The sequence below is a fragment of the Bubalus kerabau genome, chromosome 8 (assembly GCF_029407905.1).
Source record: "Bubalus kerabau isolate K-KA32 ecotype Philippines breed swamp buffalo chromosome 8, PCC_UOA_SB_1v2, whole genome shotgun sequence".
Classification (NCBI taxonomy): domain Eukaryota; kingdom Metazoa; phylum Chordata; class Mammalia; order Artiodactyla; family Bovidae; genus Bubalus; species Bubalus kerabau.
This window is the reverse complement of record NC_073631.1, coordinates 38,138,558-38,154,511: the sequence shown is the minus strand read 5'-3', so window position 1 is coordinate 38,154,511 and position 15,954 is coordinate 38,138,558.

Here is a 15,954-nt window from a genome sequence, read left to right as displayed (position 1 = left end):
ACATCCTGTTTTCTGCTGCCTCTGATGCTCTATAAACTCATTCTTCAACCCACTTAAAAAATGGGTAGAAGACCTAAATAGACATTTCTCCAAAGAAGACACACAGATGGCCAGTAGACACAGGAAAAGATGTTCAACATCACTAATTATTCAAGAAATGCAAATCAAAGCCACAATGAGATATTATCTCACACCATCCAGAATGTCTGTCATCAAAAAATCCACAATCAATAAATGCTGGAGAGGGTGTGGAGAGGAGAGAACCCTCCTACAGTATTGGTGGGAATGTAAATTCATATAGCCACTAGGGAGAATAGTATGGAGGTTCCTTAAAAGGCTAAAAATAGGACTACCATATCACCCTACAATCTCACTCCCATTCCTGTGCATGTATCTGGAGAAAAACATGATCCAAAAGGACACATCCACCAAAATGTTCATTGTAACTCTGTTTACAATAACCAAGACATGGAAGCAACTTAAATGTCCATCAACAGAGGAATAAAGAAGATATGGTACATATATATATGAAACATTGTTCAATGATAAAAAGAATGAAATAATACAATTTGCAGCAACGTGGATGGACTTAGAGAGTCTCATAATGACTGAAGTAAGAAAGAGAAGGAGAAATATTGTTTGACATCCCTTGTATGTGGAATCTAGAAAGAAATGATACATGTGAACTTGCTTGCAGAACAGAGACTCACAGACTTAAATGAACTTATGGTTGCCAGAGAAAGGGGATAGTTAGGGAGTTTGGGATGACATGTACACACTGCTATAATTAAAATGGATAACCAACAAGGACCTATTGTATAGCACATGGAAATCTGCTCAATGTTATGTGGCAGCCTGGTTGGAAGGGGAGTTTGGGGAAGAGTGGATCTATGTATGGCCAAGTCCCTTTCTCTGTTCACCAGAAACTATCACAACACTGTTAATCAGCTATCAGTTCAGTTCAGTTCAGTCACTCAGTCATGTCTGACTCTTTGCAACCCCATGAATCGCAGCACACCAGACCTCCCTGTCCACCACCAACTCCCGGAGTTCACTCAGACTCACGTCCATCGAATCAGTGATGCCATCCAGCCATGTCATCCTCTGTCATCCCCTTCTCCTCCTGCCCCCAATCCCTCCCAGCATCAGAGTCTTTTCCAATGAGTCAACTCTTCACATGAGGTATACCCTAATACAAAATAAAACATTAAAAAAACAAAACCTCATTCTTGCCCAGCAGCCTATGGGAGAGCTCTCCACTGCTTGTGATGCTCTGCACTTCCCCCCATCTACGGACTGTTTTCCTTTGAATAAAGGACAGCAAGCTTGTTGCTAAATAGTTTTAGTTTTATCCTTTAAAAGTTTTGGCAATGGGATGGGACCTGAAGACAGCTTCTGAAACTTCTGGGACTGCTCTTAGACACAAGGGATGGTATCCATGAAAACCTTTTTGTTTGCTGTTTTTGCCACTCTCTGGGATCTCTGGTAAGCCTATCTCAGATTGAGCTCCATTATTTTGTGTTCTGAGCTCTTCAAGCTTGTTCTGATCACTTCGGGTGGAAAATCAAGGTATGAGAGACTCCAGTTTTTTCATGGCTTGGAAAACTGGGCTGTGAGAGACTCCAGGTTTTTTTCTAGTTTGGAAAATTAGGGTATGAGAGACTACAGGTTTTGATGATGAGACTTAGTGGGTCACATTTGGCTTTGTGGCCAAACTTATCTATAAGGGATATATATGCTTTTGGGCAGTCCTGACAGGTCTCAGAAACTATGTACAGGCAATCAGAAAGAATAAATTTGGTTAAATGGGGGAGGAGGGGAAGTGTTTCAACGAGGGAAAATATAGTGCTCAATCTAAAGAAAATAAAAGGGAAGTCATCACAAAATTAAAAAAAAAAAACAAAACTTGTGGTAAGCCCATAGCATAAACTTCTGGGGCACTTGGGGAAATAAGACAGGAAATTCAGTTTTGATCAGTGACATATCATAATCTAAGTAGAGAAAAGTTTCCAATTTGATGTAACCCCATGGACTACAGCAGAGAAGGAAATGGCAACCCACTCCAGTATTCTTGCCTAGGGGATCCTGTGGACAGAGGAGCCTGGTGGGCTGCTGTCCATGGGGTAGCACAGAGTCAGACATGACTGAAGTGACTTAGCAGCAGCAGCAGCATGAACTACAGCACAACAGGCCTCCTCAGTCTTCCACTATATCCTGCTGTTTGCTCAAATTCATGTCCACTGAATTGGCAATACTATCTAACCATCTCATTCTCAGCTATGCCTTTCTCCTTTTGCCTTCAAACTTCCCAGCATCAGGGTCTCTTCCAATGAGTCAGCTCTTCAAATCAGATGGCAAAGTATTGGAGTTTCAGCTTCAACATTAGTCCTACCAATGAATATTCAGGGTAAATATCCTTTAGGATTGACTGGTTGGATCTCCTTGCAGTGCAAGGGACTCTCAAGAGTCTTCTCCAGCACCACTGTTTAAAAGCATCCATTATTCAGTGCTTAGCCTTCTTTCTGGTCCAACTGTTACATCCATACATGACTACTGTAAAAACCATAGCTTTGACTATATGGACATATGTCAGCAAAGTTATATATCTGCTTTTTAATACAATCTATGTATGTCATAACTTTTCTTCCAAGGAGCAAGCATCTTTTAATTTCATGGCTGCAATCACCGTCTGCAGTGATTTTGGAGCCCAAGAAAATAGTCTCTCACTGTTACCATTTTTCCCCATCTATTTGCCAGGAACTGATGGGACAGGATGCATGATCTTAGTTTTCTGAAGGTTGAGTTTTAAGCGAGCTTTTTCACTCATCTTTCACCTTCATCAAGGGGCTCTTTATTTCCTCTTCACTTTCCAATGTTAGGGTGGTATCATCTGCATATATGAGGTTATGGATGTTTCTCCCAGCAATCTTGATTCTAGCTTGTGCTTCATCCACCCCAACTTTTCTCATGATGTGCTCTCTATATAAGTTAAATAAGCAGAGTGACAGTATACAGCCTTGAAGTACTCCTTTTCCAATTTTGAACCACTCCATTGTCCCATGTCCACCTCTAGCTATTGCTTCTTAACCTGCATTCAGGTTTCTCAGGAGGCAGGTAAGGTGTTCTGGTTTTCCCATAACTTTAAGAATTTTCCAGAGTTTGTTGTGATCCACACAGTCAAAGATTTTAGTGTAGTCAATGAAGCAGAAGTAGCTGTTTTCCTGGAATTCTCTTGCTTTTTCTGTGATCCAATGGATGTTGGCAATTTGATCTCTGGATCCTCTGCCTTTTCAAAATCCAATTTGTACATTGGGAAATTCTTGGTTCATGTATTGTTGAAGCATAGCTTTAAGGATTTTGAGTATTACCTTGCTAGCATGTGAAATGAGTGCAATTGAGTGGTAGTTTGAACATTCTTTGGCATTGCTCTTGTTTGGAATTGGAATGAATACTGTCATTTTCCAGTCCTGTGGTCACTGCTGAGTTTTACAAATTTGCTAGCATATTGAGTGTAGCACTTCAACAGCATCATCATTCAGGATTTGAAATAGCTCAGCTGGAATTCCATTACCTCCACTAGCCTTGACCTTGTAATATTTCCTAAGGCCCACTTTACTTCACTCCAGGATGTGTGGCTCTAGGTGAGAGATCACACCATCATGGTTATCTGAAACATTGACACTTTTTAAATAGTTCTTTTGTGTATTCTTGCCACCTTTTAATCTATTCTGCTTCTGTTAGCTCCATACAGTTCCTGTCCTTCGTTGTGCATATCTTTGCATGAAATGTTCCCTTGGTATCTCCAATTTCCTTGAAGAGATCTCTAGTCTTTCCCATTCTATTGTTTTCTTCTGTTTCTTTTCATTGATTACTGAGGAAGACCTTCTTATTTCTCCTTGATATTCTTTGGAACTCTGCATTCAGATGGATATTTCTTTCCTTTTCTTCTTTGCCTTTCACGTATCTTCTTTTCTCAGCTATCTGTAAGGCCTCCTCAGACAAACATTCTGCCTTTTTGCATTTCTTTTTCTTGAACTTGGCTTTGATCACCACCTCCTGGACAGTATTAGGAGCCTCCCTCCATAGTTCTTCAGGCACTCTGTCTATCAGATCTAATCCCTTGACTCTGTTTGTCACTTCTACTGTATAATCCTAAAGGATTTGAAATAGGTCATACCTGAATGGTCTAGTGGGTTTCCCTACTTTGTTCAATTTAAGCCTGAATTTTGCAATATGGAGTTCATGATCTGAGCCACAGTCAGCTCCCAGTCTTGATTTTGCTGACTCTATAGAGCTTTTCCATCTCTAGCTGCAAAGAATATGATCAATCTGATTTTGGAATTTACTATCTGGTAATGTCTATGCTTTTTGCTTCTCTTCTTTTCACAGCTATTTGTAAGGCCTCCCCAGACAGCCATTTTGCTTTTTTACATTTCTTTTCCACGGGGATGGTCTTGATCCCTGTCTCCTGTACAATGTCACGAACCTCATTCCATAGTTCTTCAGGCACTCTATCTGTCAGATCTATTCCCTTAAATCTATTTCTCACTTCCACTGTATAATCATAAGGGATTTGATTTAGGTTATACCTGTGTGGTCTAGTGGTTTTCCCTACTTTCTTCAATTTCAGTCTGAATTTGGCAATAAGGAGTTCATGATCTGAGCCACAGTCAGCTCCTGGTCTTGTTTTTGTTGACTGTATAGAGCTTCTCCATCTTTGGCTGCAAAGAATATAATCAATCTGATTTTAGTGTTGACCATCTGGTGATGTCCAGGTGTAGTCTTCTCTTGTGTTGTTGGAAGAGGGTGTTTGCTATGACCAGTGTATTTTTTTGGCAAAACTCTATTAGTCTTTGCCCTGCTTCATTCCATATTCCAAGGCCAAATTTGCCTGTTAATCTAGGTGTTTCTTGACTTCCTACTTTTGCATTCCAGTCCCCTATAATGAAAAGGACATCATTGTTTGGTGTTAGTTCTAAAAGGTCTTCATAGAACCGTTCAACTTCAGCTTCTTCAGTGTTACTGGTTGGGGCATAAACTTGGATTACTGTGATATTGAACGGTTTGCCATAAGTAAGCCTTCCTCAGTGATCAATGCAAAGAAATAGAGGAAAACAACAGAATGGGAAAGACTAGAGATCTCTTCAAGAAAATTAGAGATACCAAGGGAACATTTCATGCAAAGATGGGCTCAATAAAGGACAGAAATGGTATGGACCTAACAGAAGCAGAAGATATTAAGAAGAGGTGGCAAGAATACACAGAAGAACTGTACAAAAAAGATCTTCATGACCCAGATAATTACGATGGTGTGATCACTCACCTAGAGCCAGACATCCTGGAATGTGAAGTCAAGTGAGCCTTAGAAAGCATCACTACGAACAAAGCTAGTGGAGGTGATGGAATTCCAGTTGAGCTATTTCAAATCCTGAAAGATGATGTTGTGAATGTGCTGCACTCAATATGCCAGCAAATGTGGAAAACTCAGCAGTGGCCACAGGACTGGAAAAGGTCAGTTTTCATTCCAATCCCAAAGAAAGGCAATGCCAAAGAATACTCAAACTACTGCACAATTGCACTCATCTCACATGCTAGAAAAATAATGCTCAAAATTCTCCAAGCCAGGCTTCAGCAACACGTGAACTGTGAACTTCCAGATGTTCAAGCTGGTTTTAGAAAAGGCAGAGGAACCAGAGACCAAATTGCCAACATCCACTGGATCATCAAAAGAGCAAGAGAGTTCCAGAAAAACATCTATTTCTGCTTTATTGACTATGTCAAAGCCTTTGACTGTGTGGATCACAATAAATTATGGAAAATTCTGAAAGGGATGGGAATACAGACCACCTGACCTGCCTCTTGAGAAATTTATATGCAGGTCAGGAAGCAACAGATAGAACCAGACATGGAACAACAGACTGGTTCCAAATAGGAAAAGGAGTACGTCAAGACTGTATACTGTCACCCTGCTTATTTAACTTCTATGCAGAGTACATCATGAGAAACGCTGGACTGGAAGAAGCACAAGCTGGAATCAAGATTGCTGGGAGAGATACCAATAATCTCAGATATGCAGATGACACCACCCTTATGGCAGAAAGAGAAGAGGAACTAAAAAGCCTCTTGATGAAAGTGAAAGTGGAGAGTGAAAAAGTTGGCTTAAAACTCAACATTCAGAAAATGAAGATCATGACATCTGGTCCCGTCACTTCATGGGAAATGGATGGGGAAACAGTGGAAACAGTGTCAGACTTTATTTTTCTGGGCTCCAAAATCACTACAGATGGTGACTGCAGCCATGAAATTAAAAGACGCTTACTCCTTGGAAGGAAAGTTATGACCAACCTAGATAGCATATTCAAAAGCAGAGACATTACCTTGCCAACAAAGGTCCGTCTAGTCAAGGCTATGGTTTTTCCTGTGGTCATGTATGGATGTGAGAGTTGGACTGTGAAGAATGCTGAGCACCGAAGAATTGATGCTTTTGAAATGTGGTGTTGGAGAAGACTCTTGAGAGCCCCCTGGACTGAAAGGAGATCCAACCAGTCCATTCTGAAGGAGATCAGTCCTGGGATTTCTTTGGAAGGAATGATGCTAAAGCTGAAACTCCAGTACTTTGGCCACCTCATGCGAAGGGTTGACTCTTTGGAAAAGACTCTGATGCTGGGAGGTATTGGGAGCAGGAGGAGAAGGGGACGACAGAGGATGAGATGGCTGGATGGCATCACTGACTCCATGGACGTGAGTCTGAGTGAACTCCGGGAGTTGGTGATGGACAGGGAGCTCTGGCGTGCTGCGATTCATGGGGTTGCAAAGAGTCGGACACGACTGAGTGACTGATCTGATCTGATGATGAAAAGAATGTCTTTTTTGGTGTTAGTTCTGGAAGGTCTTGTAGGTCTTCATGGAATCATTCAACTTCATCTTCTTCAGCATTAGTGATTCAGGCATAGACTTGGATTACTGTGATATTGAATGGTTCACCTTGAAAACAAACAGAGATCATTCTGTTGTTTCTGAAATTGCACTCAAGTACTGCATTTCAGACTCTTTCATTGGTTATGAGGTCTACTCCATTTCTTCTAAGAGATTCTTGCCCACAGTAGTAGATATAACTCTCATCTGAGTTAAATTCACCCATGTGATCAATTGGCTATTTTTCTGTAATTGTGGTTTTCATTCTTTCTCCCCTCTGATGGATGAGGATAAGAGGCTTGTAGAAACTTCCTGATAGGAATGACTGGCTGTGGGGGAATCTGAATCTTACTTTGATGGGCTGCCATGCTTAGTAAATCTTTAATCCAATTTTATTTTGATGGGTGGGGTTGTGTTCCCTCCCTGTTTTGGCCTGAGGTCAAGCTAGTTAGGGGTAATGGTGGCAATGGTGACTTCTTTCAAAAGGACTTATGCCAGCATACCACAGCTCCCAGGACTGGGTATATCTCAGTTGGGTATATCTTTCCCTTCTCTTCTTTTCTCAGCTATTTGTAAAGCCTCCTCAGACAACTATTTTGCCTTTTTGCTTTTCTTTTTCTTGGGGATGGTTTTGATCACAGCCTCCTTTACAATTTTATAAATCACCATCATAGTTCTTCAGGCACTCTGTCTATATGATCTAATCCATTGAATCTATTTATTACCTCCACTGTACAATTGTAAGGTATTTAATTTAGGTCATACCTGAATGGTCTAGTGGTTTTTCCTATTTTCTTCAATTTAAGCTTGAATTTTGCAAAAAGGAGTTGATGATCTGAGCAACAGTCAGCTCCCAGTCTTGTTTTTGCTGACTGTATATAGAGCTTCTCCATCTTTGGATGCAAAGAATATAATCAGTTGTTACTGACCATTTGGTGATGTCCATGTGTATAGTTTTTTCTTGTTTTGTTGGAAGATGGTGTGACCAATGTGTTCTCATGAAGAAAACTGTTAGCCTTGCTCTGCTTCATTTTGTATTCCAAGGTCAAACTTGCCTATAACTCCTACTACTCCCCTCTATTCCTTTACCTAAGTGCTCACAGTCTTCTAATCTATCTAAATTCCCTTTTACTCTGAAAAGTTTCCAAGATGGTAAAAGTCCAACAAGTTAGTGGTCTTAAATATGCCACCATATCTATCCTCTCAGGGTAGACAGGCCTCCAAGAGATTCTCTGGTAAACTGCTACTAGTTGTTCCTTTAAATAGTCCAGGAGAACTAAAATAAATAATAAACTTTGACGAGTTCTGGCAGATACTAGAGCTACACTCTTGATTTTAAACCTTCAGGCTTCTGCAGATGAAATCCTGTGAAAACTGACTGAAGCCAGTGAATGATGAGAATTCCAATTAGAGTAGACTTTTTAGGATCTCAGTCTGTAGTGCCCAGTCAAGAGAGGATGATAAAATTTCATGTTGTCCCTTCCTTTCTAAATCCAGACCCATTAGCTACTGATCCATTCTCTGTCAGTGTTAGTTATTGTCTCCTTGTCTCCTTGTTTTTCTTCTTTTGTGTCCTGAGTATTTGGCTTGGCAACCACCGGGTTGGGAGTACCCAAATACGGCCAGATAGAAATGCAGGTTGCACCCCATTTGCAGCTGGAGTCCTACCCTTTGTTCCTAGCTCTCAGGGGAATTGTCTAAATCTTCTTTTGCTTTCTTCAATCATGGCTCTGGATCTTGGGAGGCTGGTATCTTTTGCACCTTTTTGGGGGATACTTCTTACAGCCAAGGTGTTGTTCAGTACTGCCATTAATATTTACTGTTTGTATCAGCTGAAACCTGGCAAGATATTTGAAAGTGTTTGTTTCTATTGTTTTTCTTTTAAAGCATCTCAATGGTCAGAACCTAATCTGGGAAAGACTGAGGGCAGGAGAAGGGGATGACAGAGGATGAGATGGTTGGATGGCATCACTGACTCAAAGGACATGAGTCTGAACAAACTCCAGGAGATAGTGAAGGACAGGGAAGCCTAGCATGCCACCCATAGCATGTCCGTGGGGCCTGAAGACAGGACTTAGTGGCTAAACAAAAACAATGGTCAGAAGCTGATATTCAGAGCCAGATGGGAACATTGTTTTAGTTCTTCTGCCTTAAACTAAAGGAAATTATGTACCCAGAGGCAAAGAAAAACATTCCAGAGACACACAGTTCTAAATCGAGAACAGAAATCTTGATTTCCATCTTAGTGCTCCTTGATCTAAAGAAGCAAATTGAAAGTAATGTAGATGGATGGGTAGATCAACCCTTTGATGTCGTTCGGGTTACAGTCCAGTTACTTGAGGAATTAAAAATGATTATACTTGCCTTGTAAATTGAGTTTTTACAAGAACAGAAATGAATATTTAGAAGCAATTCAAAGACCACCAGTCCTTTTTACACAGGCAGAGCCTTTTCCATTTATTTATAAAGACTTTTTAGTATTGCAAAATTATGGATTCAGGAAACAAACAAACAAAAAAATCCTTGGAGGAAGTTAAACTTTTTCCCTGTGTTTTTGAGATGTAAATGTTCTACCCTGTCTACTCCTGGAACTGAGTAACTTGCACCTCTTTGAAATGCAAATTTAAGGAGGTAATTCTTATTAGAAGTGGGGGCGGGGTGGAGAAAGAAGGAAGGCTTCTTGGAAAGTGGGTGAATGAAAAAAATATTAACATCCTTCACAGATGTTAGTAAAAATTTAAGCTGTCTGAGCAGGTTACCTTAATGTAGGACATCTGACAGAAACATGATTTAGATACAGCTTTTTTATTTCTTAATGTTGTTTGGTCTTGTGCCATTACGAATCTTAGTTCCCTGACCACAGATTGAATCTGTGCACCCAGCAGTGGAAAGGCAGACTTCTAACCACTGGATTGCCAGGGAAATCCATAGATGCAGTTTTTCTAAAACTGTAAATTTTAAAACAAAAGCTATAAGATTTCTATTTGCATTTGTCTGTATGTGTGACTATGTATGTTTGTTCTAAGTGTGTGATTTTTTTTTTTTTTTTACCTCTGGATGTATTTGTAAAGAAGCCTGTTCAAGTTTATATAATCTAGGATGAACTTCAGAAACAAAAGCTAGTGTAAATTTGTCATCCACTTCTCCTCCTGCCCCCAGTTCCTCCCAGCATCAGGCTCCTTTCCAATGAGTCAACTCTTTGCATGACGTGGCCAAAGTATTGAAGTTTCAGCCTCAGCATCAGTCCTTCCAATGAACACCCAGGACTGGTCTCCTTAAGAATGGACTGGTTGGATTTCGCAAAAGTCTTCTCCAGCACCACAGTTCAAAAGCATCAATACTTTGGTCCTCAGCCTTCTTCACAGTCCAACTCTCACATCCATACATGACCACTGGAAAAACAAGAGCCTTGACTAGATGGACCTTTGTTGGCATAGTAATATCTCTGCTTTTGAATATGCTATCTAGGTTGGTCATAACTTTCCTTCCAAGGAGTAAACGTCTTTTAATTTCATGGCTGCAGTCACCATCTGCAGTGATTTTGGAGCCCCAAAAAATAAAGTCTGACACTGTTTCCACTGTTTCCCCATCTATTTCCCATGAAGTGATGTGACCAGATGCCATGATCTTTGTTTTCTGAATGTTGAGTTTTAAGCCAACATTTTTACTCTCCTCTTTCACTTTCATCAAGAGGCTTTTTAGTTCCTCTTCACTTTCTGTCATAAGGGTGGTGTCATCTGCATATCTGAGATTATTGGTATCTCTCCCGGTAATCTGGATTTCAGCTTGTGCTTATTCCACCCAGCGTTTCTCATGATGTACTCTGCATATAAGTTAAATAAGCAGGGTGACAATATACAGCCTTGATATACTCCTTTTCCTATTTGGAACCAGTCTGTTGTTCCATGTCCTGTTCTAACTTTTGCTTCCTGACCTGCATACAAATTTCTCAAGAGGCAGGTCAGGTGGTCTGGTAGTCCCATCTCTTTCAGATTTTTCCACAGTTTATTGTGATCCATACAAAGGCTTTGGCATAGTCAATAAAGCAGAAATAGATGTTTTTCTGGAACTCTCTTGCTTTTTCTATGATCCAGCAGATGTTGGCAATTTGATCTCTGGTTCCTCTGCCTTTTCTAAAACCAGCTTGAACATCTGGAAGTTCACGTATTGCTGAAGCCTGGCGTGGAGAACTTTGAGCATTACTTTGCTAGTGTGTGAGATGAGTGCAATTGTGTGTGATAGTTTGAGCATTCTTTGACATTGCCTTTCTTTGGGATTGGAATTAAAACTGACCTTTTCCAGTCCTGTGGCCACTGCTGAGTTTTCCACATTTGCTGGCATACTGAGCACTGCACTTTCACAGCATCATCTTCCAGGATTTGAAATAGCTCAACTGGAATTCCATCACCTCCACTAGCTTTGTCCATAGTGATGCTTTCTAAGGCCCACTTGACTTCACATTCCAGGATATCTGGCTCTAGCTGAATGATCACACCATTGTGATTATCTTGGTTGTGAAAATCTTTTTTGTACAGTTCTGTGTATTCTTGCCACCTCTTCTTAATATCTTCTGCTTCTGTTAGGTCCATACCATTTCTGTCCTTTATTGAGCCCATCTTTGCATGAAATGTTCCCTTGGTATCTCTAATTTTCTTGAAGAGATCTCTAGTCTTTCCCATTCTGCTGTTTTCCTCTATTTCTTTGCACTGATGGCTGAGGAAGGCTTTCTTATCTCTCCTGCTATTCTTTGGAACTCTGCATTCAGATGCTTATATCTTTCCTTTTCTTCTTTGCTTTTTGCTTCTCTTCTTTTCACAGCTATTTGTAAGGCCTCCCCAAACAGCCGTTTTGCTTTTCTGCATTTCTTTTCCATAGGGATGATCTTGATCCCTGTCTCCTGTACAATGGCATGAACTTCTGTCCAGAGTTCATCAGGTACTCTATCATATCTAATCCCTTAAATCTATTTCTCAGTTCCACTGTATAATCATAAGGTATTTGATTAAGGTCATACCTGAATGGTCTAGTGGTTTTCCCTACTTTCTTCAATTTAAGTCTGAATTTGGTAATAAGGAGTTCATGATCTGAGCCACAGTCAGCTCCTGGTCTTGTTTTTGCTGACTGTATAGAGCTTCTCCTTCTTTGGCTGCGAAGAATATAATCAATCTGATTTCAGTGTTGACAAACTGGTGATGTCCACGTGTAGCGTCTTCTCTTGTGTTGTTGGAAGAGGGTGTTTGCTTGACCAGTACGTTCTCTTGGCAAAACTCTATTAGCCTCTGCCGTGCTTCATTCCGTATTCCAAGGCCAAATTTGTCTGTTACCCCAGGTTTTTCTTACTTTTGCATTCCAATCACCTATAATGAAAAGGACATCTTTTTTGGGTATCAGTTCTAAAGGGTCTTGAAGGTCTTCATAGAACCATTCAACTTTAGCTTCTTCAGTGTTACTGGTTTGGGCATAGGCTTGGATCAGCATGACATTGAATGGTTTGCCATGGAAATGAACAGAGATAATTCTGTCGTTTTTGAGATTGCATCCAAGTACTGCATTTTGGACTCTTTTGTTGACCATGATGGCTACTCCATTTCTTCTAAGGGATTGGTGCCCACAGTAGTAGATATAATGGTCACTTGAGTTAAATTCCCCCTTTCCAGTCCATTTTAGTTTGCTGATGCCTAGAATGTCGACGTTCACTCTTGCCATCTCCTGTTTGAGCACTTCCAATTTGCCTTGATTCATGGACCTAACATTCCAGGTTGCTATGCAATATTGCTCTTTACAGATAAGACCTGCTTCTATCACTAGTCACATCCACAACCGGGTATTATTCTTGCTTTGGCTCCATGAAAAAAAATGACAATTAGCTATTTAATCTCTTATGAAATTTTCACGAGTAATCTAAATACAATAAAGAAGAAGTCAAACAATATAACTAAGATAAACAATTCCAATAGATATAACTAAGAACTTTTCAACAATAATTTAATTTTATAGTATGTCTACTTAAAAATACTTTAAATTATGTCTACTCAAAATCTTTTTGATAACTTGATACCTAAAGTTATACTGAAATAAATTAAATTATGAATATTCATTGAATATCTAGATCAATTCCACATAAGATAAGATACTGAAAGATTAATTACTGAATATAGGCTTATCTTTTATTGGTTTCCTTTTACACAGGGACTAAAGGTATTTGGGCTTATTAGTACAAACATGTTCTGTGCCACAATGAAAAGCTTATTGTGAAGAACATACATCTAGAAATTATGAAATATATTTATAAATTTTGTCAATCAACAGAATGGTAATGTAACAGTCCACAGTTGTTAAGTTCTTATTTTTCACTAGGATTTAAGGATTCTAAGGGATAATAATTCTAGTTAATATATGTAGTTAAAACTACTAGAAGTAAGAGAAGCATCTCTATGTAAGCAAAGTGAAATGGATTTTTGGTAAGGTATCAAGATACCTTTTTGTTAAAGAAAAAAGAGTGATTTTTTTCCTAAAGTGAAATGATTGATCCATAATGAGAAATAGGACCAAAAAAAAAAAAAAAGGACAAAATTAAGTGGACACAAAAAGTTTTATAACTTTCATGGAAAAGGAATTTTATGTGTGGTAAAGATTACTAATATTGGAATGGATTTTTTTTTTAATTAGTTTTAATATCAAAAGAAAACTGTGGCAAAATTAGTTTGGTTTTCTCTCCATTAAAAGAATGCAATTTTATTAGTTTTACTATTGGTCCACTGGAGAAAGCAATGGCACCCCACTCCAGTACTCTTGCCTGGAAAATCCCATGGACAGAGGAGCCTGGTAGGCTGCAGTCCATGGGGTCGCGAAGAGTCAGACACGACTGAGCGACTTCACTTTCACTTTTCACTTTCATGCATTGGAGAAGGAAATGGCAACCCACTCCAGTGTTCTTGCCTGGAGAATCCCAGGGATGGGGAAGCCTGGTGGGCTGCCGCCTGTGGGGTCGCACAGAGTCAGACACAACTGAAGCGACTCAGCAGCAGCAGCAGCATTGGTCCACTCTTAATAAGGAAGTATAAACAAAGATTTTTGTTTACCTTAAAATAATCTGCCTGGACAGCAAAGATTTTGTGTCTTTTCAACTAACTGACTGTGCTTCAAGTTTGTTCATTTGTTTTATCAAGCTTTTGATTAGTTTTGGAAACCCAGTCTCTTCAATATCAAAAAAGTTTTGTTCACAACTGTGTAAACTTCTTGTATTTGTTATAAAATCTTCTATTATCATTTTAGTTAAATAAAGGCTATTTCATAATAATTAGTGATCCTGTTTAGTAAAATGTTCATACCTTTTGATGTTTTGGCAACTTTAAAGAATTACATTCTAAATGGTATCTTTTTGACTGACTACGGGTAACTGAGATTTCCAAGAGGCCCCCTGGAAAACTTCAAAAGATTTATTTTTCACCTTGTCAAAGAGAGATGTTAAACTAATTAGGTTTATTTAGCATGTTAAATTATGTAGGATGCACTGTCAAATAAGTGACGATAGACCTTAAATTATATGCATGCATATATGTTACTAATACAGGTGTTCCAGAAATTGTTTCAAGTTTCTAAAAAATTGTCAGTTCTCATTGTCCAATTATTCTAAATTGTTGAACACCACAGAAATAACTCAGCATAAGGTAATGGTTGGAATGAGAATAGGAATCTGGTTTTTTTTGTTTGTTTGTTTTCACCTGGGCTTTCAAGACTGAGGGATCATTCAAAGAGAGGAAGCACTTCTAAATGCATCCTGTTTGGTGATCTAAGATTTCTTTATGTAAGAAAGCAAAGGAAGAAATGGAAAATCTAAGATTTTTTGGTGTAAGAAAGAAATAGAGACGCTTCTTCCAGAGAACATGGATGTTTTTCCTTAATATTGCATTACACTTAGGCTCTCTGGTGCCTGAGGACTGCACAGCTGTGTGCATTTGTGTTCAAGATTAGGTTTATTGCATTTAGCTTTAGCTTGCCTCTTCTTTTATGGTTACTCTTCCTCAGCTGTCTGGCTTCCCATCTCACTTTCACATTTAAACTTGCAAAGAAATGCAGAAGGTAATTAAATGGCCCTGGAATTGCCTTAGTGTAGGGGTACTGAGTAATAGATGGGCTGAATGTGCTCTGATTGATATTATCTTTCATAAAATTATCCAAGCCTGAAAATAGGCATTGGGTTACCTGCTGAGAATATTTTGTTTGAAAACCTTCTTGCAAAATCAAAGACTAAGGAGTGTAGGTGGGATTAAAATGCAAAATGTTTTAATGAGGCTAACTGGCTTTTAATATTAACATGAACTATTTCATATAAAAAACTAACCTTTTCCTCTCCTTCCACCAATTTTTAAGTTTTCTGAACTCAAAGTGTATAATAAAATATACTATCTTTTATTCTTGTCTTTATACTATTCCTTATTATATAAGTTGAATTGTTATCTTTGACTCTCTTTGTATTATATATATATATGTCATATATAGTGTATGTAAATTTATACAAATGTGCACATTAAAATATGTATTTAATATCTGTCAAATTTTTGAAGTGACTAAAAAAAAATCCTTAGGTTTTCATCCTTTTTTTTTTTTTTAATAGAGATTTTAGCTCCTTTTTTGGCCTTTCCTTCTTGGTGTTACTTCTGCTCCCTCTCTTCTTTTATAGATGTTCAGAATCTACTTGCAACCCCACCCTTACATAAATCAAATATTCTGTCAGGTGAGGACATACCAAAATCATTCATCTCAGGGAAGATTTACAAATTAATATGCTTTATTTTCAAGAATTTTTTTTTCTTATTAGACATAACTACTAATAAAATTCCATGAATTAAAAAAAACTAAGGCTAGAAATTATTTCTAGGAGATCAAGAAGGAACTTGTGCCTGGAAATCAGAGCTCAGAGAAGGTAGTAGTATGGTCCTAAGCATAAGGTTGTGTATCTTACACTTGGTTGTGACTGATACATTAGTGTAAAAGCAATGAAGTTGGAGATTGGTCATGTTCCAAAATCAACTTCAA